Below are 20,177 nucleotides of genomic sequence, written 5' to 3'. Positions count from 1 at the left end.
AAGGCACTTCTGCACATACTATTGGTTATGTAATATTGGTTTACTTTGTTGTTGCTTTTTGGTGTTGTCATTGGCAAACATTTAGTGTGACACTGCTGGTAAAAGACACCGAAGGGGGACACCCTGATCTAATAGGCGGATATAAACTTGGGGGTGATGAAGCTGGTGTGTAACTCACAGCTCTTCCCCATTTTAACTGCAGATATTTGCGCTTTAGCTTCGTCTTTAATTTGGATATGATAATAGCTAATTTGCTGGGCTGTTGGGCCTGAATAAGGTAATAACATAGCTTCCTGGATTATAGTAGATACTCAGGAGATCTCTGTCTTTGAGGATTTTAATGTTAGGTCTTTTTGATTAATTTTCGTGTTGATTAAAATTGCTTCTGTTTTCATGGACCCTAGTTTTACAAAAGAGAGAAAAATCCATTGCTATTTATTTATTTATCCATTATTTCTTTCTTTGTTATTTAAGTATTCTTTAATAAGAATAGTGATGATGAACATCCCATTTATTGGTAACATATTAGGTGTAATGCCATTGTCTCATCTATACTCCATAGCAGATCCATGAGTAAGTATGCTTATAATACCCTTTTTTCAGATGAAGGAAACCAAGGCTTAGAGAGGCTAATTAACTTGATGAAGACTGGTATGTCTTGGAATTGTAACCAAACTGTCTTGTCTCTAGTGCTCTAGTCATTATTCTTGATCTCTTTTTCAAATGCACTTCCTTTCATGGTACAGGTGATAACTGACGTGCCTTAGTTGCTAAATTTATTGTGAGCCAACCTACTGAGAAGTACTTTCGAACTCTGTCCAGAAGTCAATGTAAGCATTGACTATGTAAGCAACCACACATAATTCAGAAAGAAAGGATCTGACTAACCTTAGTATGTTTTAAATAACTGGTTTGGATTTTTGAGAGGCAAGATGATTACTCTAAATGACATGATAGAGAAGGCCTGGGGTCACCCTGTGGGGGAGGGAGAAAAGCATTGTCTCTGAAACATATGATTTTTTCCCCCACATGCTGTAATTTAAATCGTAAGGATATTATAGAAAGTCGTAGATATTATGACTCAAGTGAACTCACCCATCTCTTCATCAGGGATGTAACTTTTATTAAAGTGTATAGTTCATTATTATTTATAATTTCAATTTTGGTGGAGCTATGGAATCTCAGATTTGTGGTTTTCACAGAGAAGCCCCAGTTTAACTAGTGCTTTATATGCTTACACATGAAGCTTCCTTTTGAAAATGTGGTGATATTTGGGAAACAAATCGCATTTTTGGTATGAGTATCTCATCTCGGTCTGTTTATTTCTTATCACTTTTCTGCACACTAACAGATTCAAATACAGCCTATGTTTTAGAAACTTAAGCAGGCTATAGTTAGGAAAGTGATTAAAAAAAAGAAGAAACTAAATTATACATGAAGTTTATCCATAAATGTATCACTTTAAAGAATGTGGGTTTGTTCCTGGAATTAAAAACAAAGATATTGAACAAGTGTTTTCTTGTTTGTTTAATGATATTTAATGAATAGCTCCTATGGGCCAGGCATTGTGCTAGGCAGTTGATAATACATTATTTTATTCTTAAAATGGTCTTATGACGTAGTTGGTGATATTGTCTCCATTTTATAAATAAGAAAATGAGGCTTCCCAAGTCACGTGGCCAGTGAGTAGCTAGACCTCTCTTTGCTTACTGCTCTTCTGTTTCCAGCCCGTGATCTTCCCTCTCTTAGACTGGAGGAAGGAAAAATAGGGCTGGGCTCTGTTCCTTGGCCAGAAGAGGCATTGTGCTGGAATTATCCTTTAGTGTGACTGTGAGGTCATGGGTAGAATACTTGTCATTTTATTTCTTATTGAAGTATAAATGGCAACGTTTTTCCATGTGGACCATTTCTCACTCCTTACATATAAGAAGCTGTAGAGAGTGCTGGTTTATGATGTCACTTTAGATGTTTTCTCCATGGTCCAGAAAACTAAAAACCTTATTCTCATGATAAACTCCTGATTATAATTAGCACAAGGACAGAGCAGTAGGGGTGCCACCTAACTATAGAAGATAATAGAAGAAATAGAAAAAAATAGAAGATTCCTTCTATCTAGATACTGTGGATAGATTCCTTCTATCTAGATACATTCCTTCTATTGTGGTTTGGAACATATTTTTTAGTTTTGAAAGTAGATTTCCCTCTTTATTACAGCTGATTTGGGATGAATGAAAATTTAGTTTACCTGCCTTGAATTCTAGCAGATGGACGTAGTAAAAAGATAGTTCAAGGTCCTACTGGATCCAGAATGTAAAATTTACCATGAGTGTTCCAGGGTTAAGAGGTTTCCTATCTTGACCTTGATAGCAGAAATTCCAAGTGTGATTTACTTGAATTAAAGAAATGATTGATGGAAACTGGATTTAGTTAACGAGGTCTTTATTTTGACTTTAAGTCAAAGGTTTGTTCATGGTACTTTTTGCAAAGACAACCATCCTTTCGTGTTACTCTTTTGTGATGCTGATTTTTTTTATTGATGCGTATGAGAGAATTGTAAGTGATCTTGCTTTTGACTTTATCATTAGAGAAATAGAGGGTTTATTGTGTGTTTAATTACTTAAAGACAAAAACCTAGTCTTTATAATGAAATGGAAGATAAAGTACACAGCAAATAACACACAAAAAGGATCAAACAAAATATAAAAAATAAATGTACATATTTCTGTCATCTCAATGAATGCATTTGGGCTAAACATTAGAGGGTTCAAATTCAGATTGAGTTTTTAAAAATCCAACTAAAAGCTGTTTATAAGAGATAGTCTTGCAACATGGTGACCCACCTCTAAAGTAGTCAAATTCGTAGAAATAGAAAGTGGAATGGTGGTTTCCAGGAGTCGGGGGGAGCAGGGAAGGCAGAGCTGCTGTTTAATGGGTAGGGAGTTTCAGATTTGCACGATGTAAAAGTCCCCGTTTCACAACAGTGTGAGTATACTGCACACTACTGAACTGGACATGTACAAATGGTTAAGATGGTACATTTTATGTTTTGTTTTTGCCACATTTAAAAAACATCATGACCCACCAAAACTTAAAATAACAGGCTAAGATCTGTTAACAATGGCAAGTATGACATTATTAATACCAGACAAAGCAGAATTTAATTAATATTGTTTGCAACATTTTTTTTTCACTCAGGAATAAATGCAAATCAAATACTAATAGAACTGCATGGAGAAATTGATCAAAGTATTTTTGCGGTGGAGAACTTTCATACTCTATATTCAAATGGAAGGGAACTGCATCTGTTTTAAATAGGAGATCAATTATCATTTTGCACCAGGAATGTCATCAGTGACTTTTGTGGGAGCAGTTTCTGTGGCCAGATGTGGTCAGAAACCCATTCCTCACATAGAAGAATAACAAGGAACCAGAAGGAGGGGACCCACAGATCCTAAAATACCTGTATGTTGGTCTCTGAGTCTTGCTGCTTAGAGTTATTTTCTCTGCTGATTGTTTGCAGATGCAGTCTAATTTGTGAAAGGTAGAAGTCTTCAAACAGTGTTTTCTGTTTTCTCTCATTCAAGTGGATGAAGGGTTCCTACATAAGGATGATGGAATAATAGAGGTGGGAAGCTTGGCAGAGAAGGTTCTGAAAATTCAAGGGAAAGAAAGAACCTAAGGTCAAGAGGTTAGTGACTGTGGACAAAAAGGAGACACACTTTGCCCCCTGTGGATTTGTAGGAGACTATGCTAAGCACCTTGTCAGTGGAGAGTGGGTGTAGATCTTCTTAAGAATCTCTAGGAACCTGTGCTCAACAGAAAAAAGAGAATCCATTGCGGGGCATCTGGATGGCTCAGTTGGTTAAAGTGACTGACTTCGGCTCAGGTCAGGACCTCACGGTCCCCGAGTTTGAGCCCCATGCTGGGCTCTGTGCTGACAGCTCAGAGCTGGAGCCTGCTTCAGATTCTGTGTCTCCCTCTCTCTGCTCCTCCCCCGCTCATGCTCTCTCTCTCTCAAAAAAATAAACATTTAAAAAAATTTAAAAAAAAAAAGAATCCATCAAATCTAGTCACAGCATGAAGTCCTTCTACTGTCCCCAGAAGGGAGAAGACTGCTCAGAATTTAGAGACTCTTTATTGAGAGGTTCAGAAGATGCCATATTTAACGTAGAAATACTATTTGAGACAGGAAGGAGGCATGAGATTTGGAGTCAGGTGAACCTAGGTTCAAATCCCAGCTTTGCCATTTTCTGTGTTATGGGATGTTGGACAAGTTACTTAACCTTGCAGTTTGATTATGAGGATATAACATACATAAGATATATAGCATGGTGTCTGACATATAGTAGGTAGTCAGTAAGTGAGAACTGCTAGTTCCTAAATGCATCCTCTATAAGCTGACTGTCTGAAACCAAGGCCATCGTGGAGTGGTGCTGGAATCGGAACCCAGGTTGTCTGACTTCAGAACCTATACTTGGTCACTGCCCTGCACTGCTTCGTTATCAAAGGGCTGCATTTCTTGTGTAGGATGAAGTTGCTCGGACCTGGCGTGCATGCTGCCATAGACGCTACATTCCAGGAAGTATCCGGTTCTTGGGCCAGCCTTCATGTGTCTGAGGTGCCTGAGGGCCGGCCGCATGGTAGATTGTAAAGCCATCCTGACATCGTGAGACCATGTTGGGTTTTTAACTTTGGAAGGCTGTTCAGTTCTCTCTCTCCAGTTTTTTCCCTGTCCTCAGGCATTTCTACCCTCCCATGCACCTCTGAACCTAGAGCTTAAGTCACGGGGACAGAGGCTAAGGCTCCAGGCTCCAGTGGGAGTCAGGTAGAGGCTTCTGGCAAAGCCTCTGGAGTCCTGCAGTTCATTCCATTCCCTGTTTTCCTCTGCCCCTTTTCCCCCTTTGTTTCTTCTGCCATGGCTTCCTTTTCTTGTCTTGGAGCGGAATTCCTATCTCCTCTCCTGCCCTGGGTCCTTGATGGGATGACGTAACTCCTTGGCTGTTGTCTAAGGATGTTTTTACTGCCAACAGTTGTTGGAAACAGTGAACCTGAGTGACTAGCTCTGGCCCTGTTGTTGTCTCTTTTTCACATAGATGCAGTCTCATTAGGAAAAGGTGAAGATGTATGAGGGCTGTTTGTGGGCACTGAGCATTTAGATTTCTAGGGAAGGGCACATCCACATTGAGGGGGAAGTGAAGATTTTGTGCATCGTCTGGGTTAGTCATTGAAGAAGTCAGACTGCAAATCCATGCACACAGCAGATGTAAAGTTTGGGAAGCAGTGAGGGAGGTGGAGTGAACTGACAGCTACCCCAGTTTTGTTGCCTCCTTGCCACTGTGTGTTGGGCCAAACCCATGTTGTTTCATGGGTTAAGGACAGGCCCTGGACTGAGGTTCTAGGAGTTAGAAAAGAAGATGGTCTTGCCTCTCAGTCTGCATCACAGAGAGGAGAAAGGTGGGAAAGGGTATGAGAGAAGTCTTAGTGGCCACCCAACTGCGAGACTTAGGATGCAGGCTTTTTTGCAATTATTTCTATATATAATATAGAGCCATTGAGTAATAGTTATTCTGGTTTTACATAAAGTGTGAATTTTATGTAAATTTGATAGAATATTTGGGCACACCGAGGGGCCAAAATGTTCTTCTGAAATTACTCTGAAATCTCACTTGTTTATTCTAGCCACCATCTTGCCTCTGTGCCTGCCTCTCTCTCTCCTCTCACCCCTCTCCCCCTCCCTCCCTCCCTCCCTCTCTCTCTCTGAATGATTTTCATTTGAAGCAGTCCAATGAAGTCTGGTTAAGTGTGTCAATAAATTGCTCGATAATTCCCATAAATTCTCTAAAATTTAAGAAGGGGAAAATTGAATATGGCGTAAGTAAGCTCCAGGGATTTTGAGAGAAACGATCCCTTCAATCTTGGTTCTGTGGTTCTGTTGTCATTCTTTTGTAAATAAGAGATCTGCAAGCAGATCAGAGATTTGTGTGGAAAATGGGTGATTTGATGAGGGCGGCAAGAGTTTCTTTATATAATAGGTCTGTCTCTTGTGCTGAAAATCTTACATGGATTTTTCTGACTGTGGGGGAAGAGCCCGTACCTACTTAATATGGTGTGAGAATAAATTTTAAAGGTGGTTAGATTGGAGAGAGGCTCTTAATAAGTGCAGTGATGTCTTTGTTTGGATGTCCATGAGTCAAAGCAAAAGAAGAAGCGGGTCATGAAAGCCTGGTCTTGGACCTAAGCTTCTATTTTGAGTAAAAGCCATATATATAATCAGTTCTGCTATAATGCAACTTCTGTGTTCCTAAAAATCACCATGCTGCCCAAAATTGCATAATAGAAACCACAGCACTTAGGGGCAAAATAGGGTTAGGGACCCAACATTCAAAAACGTGTTCAGTGACCCATTAATAGAAAAGGAACAAAATAAAAATGGTAGCATGGTTTTACACATAAATGGTTAAGAAATACACAAATTCTACAATAAATGTGGCACTTTCACTTGAAAAAGGCCTGATGTTGCTTGTGAAGGTGGGTTTCAGAGGGCCGCAGCTTGTGAGTTAACTGTGGCATGGTGGACTCTGGCTGTGGGAAGCCATCACAGGGAAACCATCGGTGGCTTGTCTGTCTGTCTGGTAGACTTATATGTCATATAACCATAGAGACAGTAGGTTAATAGTTGCCAGGGCCTTGGGGGAAGCAGCATATGGGGAATGACTGCTAATGGGGGTGGGGTTTCCACTTGGGGTGATGAAAAAGTTCTGGAACTGGATAGGGGTGGTGGTTGCAACAACATTGTGAGTCTGCTTCGTGCTACTGAATCGCACACTTTAAAATCGTTAAAATGTAGGGGCGCCTGGGTAGCTCAGTTGCTTGAGCATTCGACTCTTGACTTTGGCTCAGGTCATGATCTCATGGTTCATGGGATCGAGCCCCACATGGGACTCTGTGCTGACAGCACAGAGCCTGCTTGAGATTCTCTCTCTCCCTCTCTCTCTGCCCCTCCCCTGCTCGCATACACATGTGCACTCTCTCTCAAAATAAATAAATTTTAAAAAATAAAATAGTTAAACTGTAAACTTTGTGTAATATGTATTTTACCACACAAACACACAAAGCGTATGTTGAATTTGTGTCCTGGGAAGAGTGCTCTGCTTGGTACTACAGGGGACACAGTAAGAAGTGCAGCAAGGTGCCGTGTCAAAGGATTGTTGCACCTTAGTTGGGAGCTGAGGTAAATGGAACAATAGTTAGGTTATAAGACAGAATGGAAATGTGTGATGGCGGAGGTGAGAACAATAGGCTTCAAGTTTCCCAAGAGGGAGTGTACCTGTCCTTTGGGAGAAATCCAGAAGGTTTTCCTCCAGGCAGTGGCACATAAGATGGTCTCGCTGGGTCTGAACTGAGTGTCATGTAGGAAGCTCTAAAAATACCTGTTCTCAGGCCTGGCCGTGTTCAAAGTAAATCAAAGTCTTTGAAAGGAGGGGCTTAGCAATAGGTATTTTTGAATAGAATCCCCAGGTGATTCTCACTGGCAGCCAGGGGTGAAAACCACAGGTCTGAGGAACTATTGAATATTGACAGGTGCGTTCTGTGCAGAGGAAATAATAGAAGCAAATGTCCAGCTGGGAGAACCTAAGTTCTTTTTGACGAGTCAGAGGGTATGTGTGCAGGAGATGGAGGCAGAAGAGGCAGTTTAGGCAATCTCGCAGTCTCTTTAATGCCAGGGTAGGAATCTGCGGTTAATTTTGTCCTCAGTGGGGAGCACTCAAAGGATTTTGATGGGGGCAGGAGGGATAGATATCTGTACTTGCTCTTGAGATAAGTGACTCTGGCAGGATTTTGAGATAAAAATTATCTGCTGCGTAGATTGCTGAAGATAGGGAGGCCTATTAGGAATGAATTTTAATGATCCAAACCAGAGGTTCTCAGAGTGGAGTCTGCAGGCTCCTCGGTGTCTTCCTAAGATTCTTTTGGGAGAGGGTCTGCAAAGACAAAGCTATTTTCAGAATACTAAGATGTTACTTGCTTTTTTCGCTGGGTTTGGCATTTGTGTTAATGGTACAAAAGCAATGCTCGGGAAATCTTTTGGTGCCTTAGTGGAAATCAAGGCCATGGCACAATCCGTACTCATATTTTCCACCACCTTGCCCCTGCAGAAAAAAAATATCATTTTCACTTAAGAATGCCCTTGATGTAGCAATAAAAATCTCAACCCTTGGGTTCACGTCTTTGTAATATTCTGTGTGACAGAATGGGAAGCACTCATAAAACACTTGGGCATACTAGAGAATGTCGGTTGTCTTGAGGAGGGGCACTTGCACAAATGTTTGGGTTGCAAGCTCAACCAGTTGCTTTTTTCAGGGAAACACCATTTTTTCATGAAAGACTAATAGACATATTATAGTCTTTCAGATTTGGATATTTGGCAGACATTTTCTTGGAAATGAACAACACTAGCCTGTCACTTCAAGACATTTGACAGCAGTTATTGCCAATGATAAAATTACCCCTTTCAAGAAAAAATGTGAATTTTGAAAAATCTGTCTTTACCACGGTGAATTTACTAGTGTACCCATACTTTAAAAGTTTTCTGATGCGATATTTTGGTACTGTGTAATGAAATACATCAACATTTGGAAAATCTGCATTATTAAGTGAACCAATATTTTTCAATATTAGTCATTGGGAGTTACCTTGCCATGAGCGCTTGACCAAGATAGCTAGTTTGTTCATGACCTCATTTAGGACATGCAAGGAGGTAGGTCAGATTTTCAGCATTTGGCACCTGCTTGGGGGATGGTCAGTTGAAAACCACAACAGCGGACAGATGTTTTGAGCTCAATGAACTTAGAAGGCAGTAATACTTTTGTTTTATGTTTTTTAATGCTATGTTATTTAAAAAAAATTTTTTTTTAACGTTTATTTATTTTGAGACAGAGAGAGACAGAGAGTGAACGGGGGAGGGTCAGAAAGAGGGAGACACAGAATCTGAAACAGGCTCCAGGCTCTGAGCTGTCAGCACAGAGCCCGACGCGGGGCTTGAACTCACGGACCGCGAGATCATGACCTGAGCCCAAGGCGGCCGCTTAACCGACTGAGCCACCCAGGCGCCCCAATGCTATGTTATTTTAAAGCAACAGCTTTATCGAGATAAAATTAATATACCACCCAGTTTATTTAAAGTGTACATTTCGGTTGTTTTTAGTGTATTAATAGAGTTGTGCAGCCATCAACACAATCAATTTCAGAACATTTTCATCACTGCCTCCCCCCCACCAAAACAAACCTCCATGCGCACTGGCATAGTCATATCCATTTCCTCCCAAACCCCCAGCTCTAGGCAACTAGTCACTTATTTTCTGTGTCTCTAGATTTGCCTATTGTGGGCATTTCATGTAAGTAGATACACTATGTTGTCTTTTGTGTTGGGCTTCATTTACGTAGTGTGATGTGTTCAAGGTTCATCTATGTTAACATGAATCAGTACATCATAACTTGTTGCAGCTGAATAATATTGCACTACATAGACTATACCATCTTTTTTCCTATCAAGTGTGCAGAAGTGTGTGTGTGTGTGTGTGTGTGTGTGTGTGTGTGTGTGTATTTATGTTTGCAAAGGATTTTTAAATTTTTAATACCAGTGCAGTTAACATACAGTGTTATAGTAGTTTCGGGTGTGCAATAAAGTGATTCAGCAATTCTATACATTGCTCAGTGCTCCTCATGGTAAGTATGCTATTCACCCTTTCACCCATCTCCCCCCACTTTACCTCCCCAGCAATAGTACTTATAATGATATAGGGAAGTTAAGTGAGGGTCCTGGTTGTGGGGAGGGTAAAAAAACCCCGATGTTTTGCCTTTGGCTGAGTCCTGACATGAAGTTTTCTTAACTCCTTCAAATGTGTTGAGAACAAACTAAGCTTACTGAAGCTTTCTGTTTTGGGAAGACTTGTATGGAGTTAGATATAGAGAAATCAATTTTCAAAGATTTTTTTTTTCCTTCTTTTACTTACCTTAATGGTCATAATATCCTTTTTTGCCTCCTTTTTAAAATCATTTTTGGTGCCAAAGTTAATCCCCTAGGGGCTGCTGACCTCATTGTCAGAAGCCTTGGACTTCGCACAGCCACCCTGTGCTCCCCAGCCTGGCGTTTACAAGGGTCACTCAAGACTCCCCTTCCTGGTCTCAGATACTGGTCTTTGTATTTGAGAACTCAGGAACAAATCTCTTTGGTTTTTAAACTGCTAGAACTGGCCAACACCCCACTTCTGCCTTGGGAATTCACTAATAATGGCTCCTTTCACTGTAGCCTCTGACCTAATTTGTTGCTGTTTTTTATTTGCAAGCTCGTTTTTATTGAATATGCAATTGTGTAATTTTCCTTTTCCTATTGGTAATCCCCTACTGCCTTCCAGGGATCCTCCTTTGCAGAAAATCTGTGGTTTGCTGAGTTTAAATCACCTCCCTTGCAGTGATCGCCCACCAGGTCCTTAGGACGGTGTTAAATGCCAGGTGATTGGACACAAAAGCCAGTGAGGTGGAAAGGTGAAAGACAGGCAGGCTGGTAGCTGGAGCTGAAAAGAACAGAAAGACTTATGAGAAGGATATGCCTACAGGGCTTGGTGCAGTTCTGTGGGTATAAGCGCCCTGGCTGTTCTTCCCTTGAAATCTAGTAAAATCCATATTGCTCATTCACAGTTTATTCAGAGAGAGGAATCTTCTTGATGAATGTGGAACAGTCATCCAGGTTGGAGCTGAGGATAAATATAAAGGCCCTGGGAAAGTATTATGAATATCATGTAGACCATTCATCTCTCCTTTTCATGAATGAAGAAGCCGGTATAGTAGTTCCCCATTCTCCACAGGGGATATGTTTCAAGATCCCCAGTGGATGATTGAAACAGTGGGTAGTACTGAGCCCTGTATATACTATGCTTTTTCTGGGGTACCTGGGTGACTCAGTTGGTTAAACCTCCCACTCTTGATTTCAGCTAAGGTCATGATCTTGCAGTTGATGAGATTCATTGCCACGATGATCTCTGTGCTGACAGCATGGAGACTGCTTGGCATTCTCTCTCTCTGTTTCTCTCTCTCTCTCTCTTTCTGCCCCTCCCTTGCTCATGCTCTCTTTCTCAAAAATAAATAAATGAACATTTAAAAATGAGGAAAGCCTCGGTGACTGTCTTAAGCGTCCGACTCTTGATTTTGGCTCAGGCCAAGGTCTCACAGTCGTGAGATTGGGCTCTGTGCTAGGCGCAGAGCCTGCTTAAGATTCTCTCTCTCCCTCTCCCTGTGTTCCTCCCCTGAGCACACACATGCACACTCTTTCTCACAAAAGAAATAAAATAAAAAAATTCACTGAAAAATGGCAAAAGATGGCTACATATGTAAAATAAAAGTTGCTGGCTGGATGAGGCGCCTGGGTGGCTTGGTCGGTTAAGCGTCCGACTTCGGCTCAGGTCATGATCTCACGGCCTGTGAGTTCGAGCCCCGCATTGGGCTCTGTGCTGACCGCCCAGAGCCTGCAGCCTGTTTCAGATTCTGTGTCTCCCTCTCTCTCTGCCCCTCCCCTGTTCATGCTCTGTCTCTCTCTGTCTCAAAAATAAATAAACGTTAGGGGCGCCTGGGTGGCTCAGTCGGTTAAGCGTCCGACTTCAGCTCAGGTCACGATCTCACGGTCCGTGAGTTTGAGCCCCGCGTCAGGCTCTGGGCTGATGGCTCAGAGCCTGGAGCCTGTTTCCAATTCTGTGTCTCCCTCTCTCTCTGCCCCTCCCCCGTTCATGCTCTGTCTCTCTCTGTCTCAAAAATAAATAAACGTTAAAAAAAAAAATTAAAAAAAAAAAACGTTAAAAAAATTTTTTTTAAAAGTTGCTGGCTGGAATTAAAATACAGTGACTGCAAATGATTAGCAAAAATGCCCCACATAGGTGGGAGTTCAGTATATGGTAAATGATCTGAGTTTAAACTGATGAATTTCAATGAATTTGTAAAATTAAAGTGTTTTCTTCCACCTGATAAAGATACCCCCTGAAATCAAAACTCTCACCGATGTCCTAAGGACAAGCAGACGGAAATCACAGGAACTAAGGCAGTCCCTCATCCCCTCCCCACAGAAAGCAGCATCTTCATGTCCAGTGCTTGCACCTCAAGCCATTACTCCCCAGGCTGAGGTGGCTGTGTCTCCTCCAGTGTTCTCACAAACCCTCCTTTAGTGTCATGTTTTCTACCTGCGTGCTGTCAAGAACCAGCCATTGAGCTGTAGCAGGACCAGGTGCCCCAGAAATGATGAGCTGAAAGGGCCAGTTCCTCCTGTTCCTAGATGACATCCCCTACTGTAGATGCTTCTCAGAAATGACTACACCGTTTTCTGAGGTGGCTCCCCTGAATATTCTGTACTGCGCTATGGAAAGACCCGAGGGTGGATGTCAAAAGGGCGAGAGGGACTTGCAGGAGAGGAATAGATGGGACATAGGTGAGAATTCTCTGCTGAGGTGTGGGTGCATCTGGATGGGGAAGGTGCAGGCATGTGTCTGTGCCTTTCACCATGGAGAGGTAGGTCAAACGAACCCTGTGGGGCAGCTCCTTGTACAGCACGTGAGCTGCATGCCGCCTCCGGCTGACCACCTGTCCAGTTTCCCCGAGTGGTGGGTGCTGTGTACATAGTGTGAGTGTCAGAAACATGGCAGTGGGAAGTACCTGATTTGAAAGGGTGGAATGAAGAAGTCACACCAAGCAGAGATGAAGTTGCCCCTGAAAACAGGGCCTCCGTCTTCTTGGCTGAGAGATTTCTGGATGACCCCCACTATGTGTGATGGTTGTGAGGTGTGACCTTTTCCCTGCCCCATCTGCTGATGAAAGCGGCCTGAAGATCCTGTTTGCCACATGCTTGTCCCTGGACAGGCCCAATGTCAGGGCCCCAAAACGGGTAATAACACAAAAATGTTCCCTACCCCATTTAAGTTAGTATCTCAGCATATTACAGTCTCATCATGTCTTTGAAGACTGAGACACTGAGATGGATGGGTGGGACTCAATGCACAGAATGTGGAATGTGTGTAGATAGACATATGAGGTGCATGCCACTGCAAAAACCAGAACGAGATACTCATTTCCTTGGACTTTTATTCTAATCATAATTGAGGTCTGTGTTAACAATGTTTTGGGTCAAGATACTTTAGTATTTAAAGGGTTTTTTTGTTTTTTGTTTTACCTTTATTGGCGTTATCTGTGTGTGTGTGTGTGTGTGTGTGTGTGTGTGTATTTTACGTTTTTTTTTTTTAATTTTTTTTTTTTAACGTTTATTTATTTTTGAGACAGGGAGAGACAGAGCATGAACAGGGGAGGGTCAGAGAGAGGGAGACACAGAATATGAAGCAGGCTCCAGGCTCTGAGCTGTCAGCACAGAGCCCGACGCGGGGCTCGAACTCACGGACTGCGAGATCATGACCTGAGCCGAAGTCGGACGCCCAACCGACTGAGCCACCCAGGCGCCCCAGAAACTTACGTTTTAATGAAATGAAACCAATCAGTATCAGGAGACTTGGAGGTTTGTATTCATGTTGGGCAGTTCTTTGGCTTCTCTGGGAGGGCATCCACAGATGACTTTGCTTCTGGATGCAATGCTGGGTTTAAAGATGATTTTACTGTAGCTTAACAGAAAAATGGTCCTATATATAGAAGTACACCTGGTTGCTCACAAATACGTAGCATTTGTTCAATAACTAGCCTCCCTAAACTTTCTTAAAACCCAAGGACCTTCCTTTTTTGCTGAGACACAGTATCCCTAAAAATCAATACATTCTTATTTTTAGTTCACTAGTTTTACCTTGAGAGAGCAGGTGGGCCGGGAGTTTCTATCATGAGGGCTGGTACCATTTATGTGACAGTTGGATTGCTTGACTTTATATAGCATTTTCTTCAAAAGAAGTCTTGATTTTTATATTTAAAAAAATTTTCCTCCTCTGTGTGTCATTTGGAGCTGCAGAGAAATTGAGTTGGCCACAGGTCTACCCCTCAGTGCTACTTCAATCCTAATTGGAGCAAAGATGTGTGATCAGTAGGGATCTTTGATCTTGTGTTTATGGCGGTTTGAGAACGGCCCCCCTATTTCTCACGCCTGTTTTTCATTTGCTTGGGGAAATGGCATTGAGAGGCGGGCTGTTTGGAGCTACTGCTGGAGTGCTCGTGGGTGCCAGTCTGCCCATTCTGCTGTACTGGGGAAACCCTAGCCTCCTAGCCATGCAACTGGGAAGTCACCATGTGGCCTAAAGGAAAGAAACTTCTCTTATCGAGAGAAATCCTTCAAGAGAGGCAAAGCGCTTTCTTCTCATATCAATCTTTTGAAATGGGATTAGAACTGGGATATATTTTGTTTACTTTTCTCCTCCCTCAATAAATAAAACTGGGGTAAACACATCCCTGGTCCTTAGCAGCATTTAGAAATAAGGAGTCTGGCTTTATTTACTGCAAATTAAAATCCCCTACATTCTACTAGATTATGTCCGTAAGAGGCAGGATTATTGCATCCATTTTCATGGTTTCTTTAACAATTGTTGGATTTTCATTGGCATTGAAATGCAATCACGTGGGCATTTTGACATTTGTCTGCAATAAACAGAAAGAATGTAATTAAAGGTCAGCTCCTGAAATGGGTTTTTAGTGTATTTTGATATCTGTGGAAACCTACATGTTTGGCTAGTGTGCTTTACATGACTTAAGTTTTTAAATGCCCTTTTAATTATCTAAGTTTCACTGGGGTCTGCAAATTAAGGGAGTATAAACAAATGTCTTGTTGCCAAGAGAGTGATCTAACAGTATCCTCAATGGTCTAATAATAACTAGTGTAATTAATGCTGTAAAATATTCTCATTTATTAACTGAGGTAGAAATGTCAATTCAGAGGGAGAGTGGGTGTCTCCTTGACTTGTACTATCAAGCTTAGAGACATAGGAGGCTTCAAATGAGGGATTTGTTGATTTCCATCACTTTCTGTTCAGTTTCCTAGAAGGATATGTATCACTCCAGAGTTGGGCGTGATACCTAAGGTATTATGGAATGAACATGAATTTGGATATTCAGGATGGTATCCTTTTTTTTAGAGAGTAGCATTTATTTTTGTAAGTTCCTCAGAATTCAGACTAGCTTGCAGTGAAATCATATCACTGTATCTAAGCATGTAATTTCAGAAGTGTTTGTATCATACTAGTCTTAGAATTTTACAATTAATTATACTTAGAACATTAGTGTGTATGTGTTTTTTTTTTTAAAAAAGAAAAGCTAAGACACTTCATTTGCTTCATTGCCCTATATATGACGCTTCTCCATATTCTGAAATAGTCCTTCCTGTTGCAGTTAAAGACTGTATAATTGATAATTTCTTTTTTATTTGCAGTCTTGCCTCTACCAAATTCAGGACCTGACATTCAGAGCCCTTGCTGTATGGCTTTAAAAGGGTCTTATTTCCTTGGCCACAGGAAATGAGGACATGACCAACCTGGGCAACTGGCTACTTGCCAAAGAGTCTACTTGCCACCCTGAGATCTTGGCCCATTCCTGTAATGATTTCTGCATTCTTCCTGCACCTTCAGTTGTCAGAATTCCACCCAGCCATCCTAGGCTTCTTCCATGAAGGCTTTCTTGATACCTTTGATTAAATAAACTATAACTTTCCTTTTATGGTATGTATCGTGACTTCCCCCAAAGAGTAGCTGTATCAGTTGGCTAGGGCTACCATAACAAAATACCACAGAGTGGGTGACTTAAACTACAGAAATTTATTTTCTCGCAGTTTGGGAGGCTGGAAGTCCAAGATCAAGATGTCAGCAGGTTTAGTTTCTCCTGAGGCCTCTCTTTTTGACTAGCAGACTTATGTTTGTGTCCTCACATGGCCTTTTCCTGTACACATACCTCCCTGCTATCTCTTCCTCTTTTTAGAAGGACACCAGTCAGATTGGATAAGGGCCCACCCATATGACATCATTTAAGCTTAATATCCTCTTTGAAGGCTTTCTCCAAATATAGTCATATTCTAAGGTACTGGGGGTTAGTACTTCAACATATGAATTGGGTGGGGAGCGGAGGGAACCAATTCTGTCCCAGACAGAGGCTATTTATATGTGTCTTCTCTTTCCTTTCCCTTATTTGATTGTGAAGTATTTGAACATAGAGCCTTGTATAAATGGGCTTATCAGGTCTTAGTTTAATGCCTCATATATAATAAAGAGTCAATAAATATCTGTTGAATTTAATTTTAATTAAATTAACTCTTTAAAAGTTTAGTATAGTTATTAGGCTTTTATGGAAATGATCGATGACCAATACATGATACTTAAAATTTCTTTATGGATTTAGCCAAATGTTGCCAAGTAATTTATAAAACAAAACATTGCCAGAACAATGGCTGGCAAAAGCTGGCAAACAGCTTTTATCAGAAACCTGCCTAAAAGAAAGGGACGTTTACTGTGTACAGGACTTGTATCCATCTACACCTGATGGTACCATGTTCTTTTAGGTTCCATGGTTCAGAAATACACCTCCCAGTGCTGTACCTGAATGTTGGGCTGTCTTCTCTGGCTGAAGACTGCATACATATCTTAATCTGTCCCGGGCTGCTCTAATAAAATACCAGAAACTGGGTGGTTTATAAACAACAGACATTTATTGCTCACATTCTGGAGGCTGGGGAAGTCCAAGACCAAGGTGCTGGCAGATTAGGCGTCTGGTGACACCCACTTTCTGGTTCATAGACAATTGTCTTCTCACTGTCCTCACATGGTGGGAGGAGCAAGGGCGTTTTCCCTGGCCTTGTTTTATAAGGGCGCTGATCTCATTCATTACGACTCACTCTCCTGACCTAATCACCTCCTAATACCATCACCTGGGGGATTAGGATTCAATATTTGAATTCTGCAGGGACACAAACATTCAGACCATAGCAGTTGGGAACTGCCAGATGGAATCTGCTGCAGAGTCCATTGTCCATTATGTGTTTTCCCATCCTTCATATAACGATAAAGCTTATAAGAAACTTACTTGAGAATTTGGTGGCTTTATGCTTTTGCATCAAGGAGGCTTACTACAACATTGTCAACTTTGCCATGGTTATTCAAGTTAAGGCATACATTTATAATATTTGCATTTTAACTTTGCTTTCATGGTGATTTAAAAAAAACAATTTTAGATAACTATACACTAGTAAGAGTTGTAAAAGTAATTCATAGAGATTCTATATATCCATTACCCAGCTTCTCTCATGGTTAGTTGGTATCCACTTTTTTTTTTTAATGTATGTTTTATATTAGAAGCGTTTTAGATTTTCACATTAATTTTTCAGTTTGTTTTTCTAAACTTATTGTTATGTTCTTTCTTGTAATTTTTCATACCTTAGAGAAAAGTTGAAAATATGTAACACCTAGGAAATAAGGAAAAACACTTTTGAGTTAACCTAACCTTGTTTCAGATCACCATGCAAGGTGATAGAGACTAGGAGGTTTTGTCCTTGGATATAAAACCAGAATAATGTCCTCAATATGATTTCTGACCTGTTTCTGATAATGACGAATATTTTTCCGTTTTTTAATGATCCCAGAAGATTATTAAAATAATCTCTAGGGGATAATCTTAAATGGTGCTTTAATCCCTTTCTTCATTCCTAATGGTTATTCTTGAACCTACCACCTCCAACATTATTGATAACACCCTTGTTTAGTAAATAAGCCCGTTTAATGCTTATTATTGATCTCACACCATTTAGCATCGGTTAATTATATACTACCTTATATCTTTCCAAACTTACTTTTTAGTCTGTTTAGATTATAAGCATTTTAAAACTTCTGCCTTCTACTTTTTATATTCTTTCTGTATTCCTTAGCAGAAATTTAAAGCACAGGAGGTCATTTTGATATTTTTCTCTTAACAAGTAGTATTTTATACTTGTTCATTCTAAATTATGCCGTCTAGTATAAGGCGGAAAAACAGATTTCTATTTTTTTTTTAAGAGAGAAGTAAATTCCTCTTTTTGTTTGTTTATTTATTATTTTGAGAGAGAGAGTTTGAAGGGGGAGAAGTGTAGAGAGAATCCCAAGCAGGCTCCATATTGTCAGCATAGAGTCTGACATGGGCTCCATGTCACAAACCATGGGATCATGACCTGAGCTGAAATCAAGAGTCCGATGCTTAACCGACTGAGCCACCCAGGTGCTCCAAAGAAGATTTCTTCTGATGACTGATTCTCAGAGTTTGGTAGCAGTCAAGGTTAATTTTGAATTTTGGTGCTTCCTTTGCAATCAGAGAGCCACATTTCGCAAGTCATGGCCTGCAATTATGTGCAAAAAAGCTGTAAAGGTCCTGAGTTGGGAATTTCCCCCCCCCCCCCCACTTCTTCTTGTAGTGCCCTACTCTAATGATTAGTTTGCGAATGTGGAGCGCATGACTGGTTAATGAGGCATTCTGTTTCAGTGGTGTACTTAAAAGTAATTCAGTAATAATTGCTACATGTTATGATTCATATTCCAGAACACACAGTAGCAATAACACATCTGTTGTGGAAGTACCATTATAAGATGGAGAGAGCATTAACCTACCTAACCCCTGTTCTCTAATGACCACGATTCTAGGAAAAAATTCAGATTGAATTTTCCTGAGGAACCCACCTACAACAGTGGCAGAGAGAGGAGAGGAGAGCATGGGATGCTGGAGATTGGATTTAGGCAGTCTTTGAAGACCTGGGTCCCAAAGGAATAGGTAGGACTGGGTCCTGGGTTTCAGAAAAAGGGAAAGATTTTTTGGGCTATTCTTAGGGTAAGAGCAGTCATGGGTTTATCATGTTGTAATACTATTATGGATCATCTTTTACCAATCTACCCTGCCCTAAGACTGAACCTCTGATTTTTGGGGTGGTCTTTTTTTTTTAAGTTTGTTTCTTTGTTGAGAGAGAGAGAGAGAGAGAGAGAGAGAGAGAGATTGAAAGATTGAGAGATTGAGAAAGTACGAGCAGGGTTGGGGCAGAGAGACAGGGAGAGAGAGAATCTCAAGCAAGTTCTGCACTATTGTTGCAGAGTCTGATGCAGGGCTTGAACTCATGAACTGTGAAATCATGACCTGAGCCACAATCAACTGATTTTGAGTTGCCCAACCAACTGAGCCATCCAGATATCTCAAACCTTTGGTTTAAAAAAGGGCCAAGACCAAATATTCTGCAGGTCTGACTCTCCTGGCTAAATAGGCCTCCTGCTGAGGCCAAAGGATGGTCCTTTGGTTTTTACTTCTTGGCTCCCAGGAGCCTGAGGCTCGGACTAAAAAGGGAGGAATGTGGTGCTGTGAATTTGTCATTATGACTTCTCTGGGTTCAAGCTCTCATTCATTTTTCAATACCTCTGCACCTATAGTCTTGTTAGAAAAGTTCCACCTTGCTCTTTGCATTTGCTCTCCAAGTTTAGGAATTTTGATCTGGCAATTTAAAAAACTAATCATGCTGTTTTCCTAAAACACTGTGGGGAAAAATGGGTATAATTTGTTTGTTAAAAAAGTCCAGGGTTCTATGTAAATTGAATTGATTTTGTAGATACGTTAGCACTCAAAGTGTTTGGAATATTTAATGGCACTTTTCTAAATGTTTGACTTACATTAACTCAGTTATTCTTCATAACATTTCATAAAGTTGGTACCTTTCCAGCCAGCTACAAAATGGCAGGATTGGGGTTTGAACCCTGGAAGTTTACTCTGGAGTCTTGTCTCTTAACCACTATGCTATGCCTGCTTTCAGACATCACAGTGTTTCTAGCTTTTTTTTCCTCACCCACATACTAGTTTCTCATTCACTTGGTCACTAGTCTTGCATTTATTGAGACCTGCTATCAATTAGATGTTGTGGTCAAGGATATTTCCTTTCCTCAAAAATCTCAGCCAGGCAGTGGGAGACAGGTAACTATGACCCAGAATAAGGAGTTTGGGAGTAGAAGGAGCGATCCACTCTATTTGGGAGTGTGTGTGTGTGTGTGTGTGTGTGTGTGTGTGTGTGTATCTCAGGAAAGGCTTCAGAACATCAGGTTTTAAAGGAAGGGCGAGGGATAAGGCCTGAACAAAGACCTTAAGAAAAATTGGTCAGCAGGTATAAAATGTAGAAATTTCAGGAATGAACTGTAGATCTATTTGAGGGCAAAAGGAAAAATGATTGTAAT

At 40.9% G+C, this 20,177-nt stretch overlaps 1 protein-coding gene across 4 annotated transcripts in view; it reads left to right on the top strand.

Annotated features, from left to right (window-relative positions):
* The window catches only part of DOCK4 (dedicator of cytokinesis 4), a 432,206-nt gene that overhangs the window by 78,525 nt on the left and 333,504 nt on the right, over positions 1-20,177 (top strand). The gene's annotated exons all lie outside the window — the stretch shown is intronic.

The sequence above is a fragment of the Panthera onca genome, chromosome A2, assembly GCF_046562875.1.
Source record: "Panthera onca isolate mPanOnc1 chromosome A2, mPanOnc1 haplotype 2, whole genome shotgun sequence".
Classification (NCBI taxonomy): Eukaryota; Metazoa; Chordata; class Mammalia; order Carnivora; family Felidae; genus Panthera; species Panthera onca.
Note: the sequence above shows the minus strand (reverse complement) of the source record. Positions and strands in the feature narration are given on the sequence as shown.